General features: G+C 46.2%; 2 non-coding genes across 2 annotated transcripts; both read right to left on the bottom strand.

Moving 5' to 3' along the window:
- Window positions 1-216: 216 nt before the first annotated feature.
- LOC130299793 (U2 spliceosomal RNA) lies at window positions 217-407 on the bottom strand. The gene has a single exon (XR_008850848.1). It is a non-coding gene; the product is annotated as a U2 spliceosomal RNA (small nuclear RNA).
- A 2085-nt stretch (window positions 408-2492) lies between these two features.
- LOC130299805 (U2 spliceosomal RNA) lies at window positions 2493-2683 on the bottom strand. Its single transcript, XR_008850859.1, has one exon. It is a non-coding gene; the product is annotated as a U2 spliceosomal RNA (small nuclear RNA).
- Between the last annotated feature and the right edge of the window lie 1485 nt (window positions 2684-4168).

Here is a 4168-nt window from a genome sequence, read left to right on the forward strand (position 1 = left end):
TTAAGGAGGCCATTTAGTCAGCAGCAGCAGAAGTCCTGTGCCTGGACGCTCCAACAGGGGCCAGACACAAGCAGAAGCAGAAGCAGCAGAAGCAGCAGCAGCAGCACCTTTTGTTTTTTGGCTGCAGCAGCAGCAAGGCCCACAGGGCTGGCTAGCTGGCTAGCCAGCAAGCAGGTAGCAATGAAAGTAGGAATCTTTCTTTTTAACCCTGTAAGGGGGTGGTGCACTGTACCCGAAGATACTGCCATATCGGGTCAATGCATAGGGCGACGGAAGCAAGCTTCGAAATCGGCCCCCGTTCTCAAAAATCCATTTAATATATGGTCCCCAGATAGGGGACGTATCAGATATTAAACTGATAAGAACAGATACTACACTTGATCTTAGCCAAAAGGCCGAGAAGCGATAACCGTGAAAGGGGCGGGCCCAACAAGGTCCCCTTCATGGGCACTATCACTGCTTGCTGTCAGGGAGGCTGCCAGACAATTTTCCATGCACACTCTGGGCTGGGGGGCAGTCAACCACCAGTACACACAGCAGAACCTAAACCCATACCATTATTGCTAAGCAGCAAGACAGGGGCCCATTGCACTCCCACGGGGCCTTTTTAAATGCAATCCATAACCCGGATTTGCCAGGAACCCTTCTTACTCCTCCTACTTGCATGTGACACTGGGCTTAGGATCTGCATAGGAAACACACACACAAGCACACACCTACCTTTGTTGCCTGCAGATGCCTCCTTGGCTGTCCCCAAACGGTATCAAACCAACACCCACGGGAAGCTGTAAGCATAGAGGACATGCCTGCACCCCATTGGACTTACCTGTGTGGGTTAAATCCGGGTTATTTGACAACCTATGGCGGTGATGGTTCTGCTCAGGCAGAGCAGTGCTGATGCTCCTCATAAAGCTGTCGCTGCTGTGAAGGTTCTAGGTGACATCACAAATCCCTATGGTTACATACACAACAAAGCTGGGTTGTTGTTGTTTACACTCTGCAAGGCCTGTGGAAGTGAGTGACATCATAGCACTGTAGTTCTGAGGGTTCTAGATGGATGCAACAATCTCCTGTTGCTTCTATGAAGGCCGTAATAGACGACATCACCAAACAGCTCCATAGTCACATACACAGCAAAGGAGAGATGTTGTTTACACCTAGTGATGTCAGTGGTATTGAGTGACATCACAGCACAGTGCTAAGGCTTCTGGGCCTGGACACAGCAGCGGCTGCAATATCTCAACGGAGAATACGTTTATATCTATGTGTGTGTGTGCGCATATATATATATATATATATATATATATATATATATATATTTCTCCGCCGAAATCACTTTTAAACCCATTTCCACCTTTTTTTCCCTTCTCTTCCTCTTACTTTTTTTCACGTTTTTTTACGTTTTTCTCCTTTTCGCCTCTTTTCTGGGCGTATTATTCTTCTTTTTCTTCTTTTTTTTCGTCTAATGCATACCCCATCAGTGCAGCAATGCTTATTCAATACCGCCAGCAGATGGAGACACTGGGGGATAATTTTCTAAGGATTTATACTGATTTTTCCTGTCTGAATTTGTCGCACAGAAAGTTGCAGGCCAAATATGTGTGACATTTCTGCGACTTTAGCTTCTAGAGCATTTTTACAACATTATACATAGGTGCTGAATACATAAAAAGCGACTGTTCAGCGACAGACAAGTCGCATCAGCTGAAAGTAGGCCAGAATGTCAGTCCATGTTGGAGCAGGTTTAGATACAGTCTAAAGCATAGATCTCAAAGTCTGTGCACAGAATTTAGCAAGGGCCTCGCACCTTCTGATGCATCAGGTAGGTGCACAATAGCATAGCCTAACCCTCTGTACTTTGGTCTATATTGATGCGGGACATAGACAGCCAGCTGATGACCAATCCATTAGTGCAATGGATGGCTGGAAGCATTTGTCTTTGCCTTTGCAATACCACAGAAGCAATGCATGGTCAATGTACAGCAATGACACACCTGTGTGAACAGCCAGGAGACCCCCCCCCCCCATGTTATGTTACATAGTTACATAGTTAGTACGGTCGAAAAAAGACATATGTCCATCAAGTTCAACCAGGGAATTAAGGGGTAGGGGTGTGGCGCGATATTGGGGAAGGGATGAGATTTTATATTTCTTCATAAGCATTAATCTTATTTTGTCAATTAGGAACATTCAGCACCCACCCGCTATCAAGGCAGCTGCCTATCATGTCATGCCCTACCTGCACAGATGTGCTGGCTACTCAAATGATCCAATTAAGGAGGCCATTTAGTCAGCAGCAGCAGAAGTCCTGTGCCTGGACGCTCCAACAGGGGCCAGACACAAGCAGAAGCAGAAGCAGCAGAAGCAGCAGCAGCAGCACCACCTTTTGTTTTTTGGCTGCAGCAGCAGCAAGGCCCACAGGGCTGGCTAGCTGGCTAGCCAGCAAGCAGGTAGCAATGAAAGTAGGAATCTTTCTTTTTAACCCTGTAAGGGGGTGGTGCACTGTACCCGAAGATACTGCCATATCGGGTCAATGCATAGGGCGACGGAAGCAAGCTTCGAAATCGGCCCCCGTTCTCAAAAATCCATTTAATATATGGTCCCCAGATAGGGGACGTATCAGATATTAAACTGATAAGAACAGATACTACACTTGATCTTAGCCAAAAGGCCGAGAAGCGATAACCGTGAAAGGGGCGGGCCCAACAAGGTCCCCTTCATGGGCACTATCACTGCTTGCTGTCAGGGAGGCTGCCAGACAATTTTCCATGCACACTCTGGGCTGGGGGGCAGTCAACCACCAGTACACACAGCAGAACCTAAACCCATACCATTATTGCTAAGCAGCAAGACAGGGGCCCATTGCACTCCCACGGGGCCTTTTTAAATGCAATCCATAACCCGGATTTGCCAGGAACCCTTCTTACTCCTCCTACTTGCATGTGACACTGGGCTTAGGATCTGCATAGGAAACACACACACAAGCACACACCTACCTTTGTTGCCTGCAGATGCCTCCTTGGCTGTCCCCAAACGGTATCAAACCAACACCCACGGGAAGCTGTAAGCATAGAGGACATGCCTGCACCCCATTGGACTTACCTGTGTGGGTTAAATCCGGGTTATTTGACAACCTATGGCGGTGATGGTTCTGCTCAGGCAGAGCAGTGCTGATGCTCCTCATAAAGCTGTCGCTGCTGTGAAGGTTCTAGGTGACATCACAAATCCCTATGGTTACATACACAACAAAGCTGGGTTGTTGTTGTTTACACTCTGCAAGGCCTGTGGAAGTGAGTGACATCATAGCACTGTAGTTCTGAGGGTTCTAGATGGATGCAACAATCTCCTGTTGCTTCTATGAAGGCCGTAATAGACGACATCACCAAACAGCTCCATAGTCACATACACAGCAAAGGAGAGATGTTGTTTACACCTAGTGATGTCAGTGGTATTGAGTGACATCACAGCACAGTGCTAAGGCTCCTGGGCCTGGACACAGCAGCGGCTGCAATATCTCAACGGAGAATACGTTTATATCTATGTGTGTGTGTGCGCGTATATATATATATATATATATATATATATATATATATATATATTTCTCCGCCGAAATCACTTTTAAACCCATTTCCACCTTTTTTTCCCTTCTCTTCCTCTTACTTTTTTTTCACGTTTTTTTACGTTTTTCTCCTTTTCGCCTCTTTTCTGGGCGTATTATTCTTCTTTTTCTTCTTTTTTTTCGTCTAATGCATACCCCATCAGTGCAGCAATGCTTATTCAATACCGCCAGCAGATGGAGACACTGGGGGATAATTTTCTAAGGATTTATACTGATTTTTCCTGTCTGAATTTGTCGCACAGAAAGTTGCAGGCCAAATATGTGTGACATTTCTGCGACTTTAGCTTCTAGAGCATTTTTACAACATTATACATAGGTGCTGAATACATAAAAAGCGACTGTTCAGCGACAGACAAGTCGCATCGGCTGAAAGTAGGCCAGAATGTCAGTCCATGTTGGAGCAGGTTTAGATACAGTCTAAAGCATAGATCTCAAAGTCTGTGCACAGAATTTAGCAAGGGCCTCGCACCTTCTGATGCATCAGGTAGGTGCACAATAGCATAGCCTAACCCTCTGTACTTTGGTCTATATTGATGCGGGACATAGACA

Source organism: Hyla sarda, unplaced genomic scaffold, assembly GCF_029499605.1.
Source record: "Hyla sarda isolate aHylSar1 unplaced genomic scaffold, aHylSar1.hap1 scaffold_1063, whole genome shotgun sequence".
Taxonomy (NCBI): Eukaryota; Metazoa; Chordata; class Amphibia; order Anura; family Hylidae; genus Hyla; species Hyla sarda.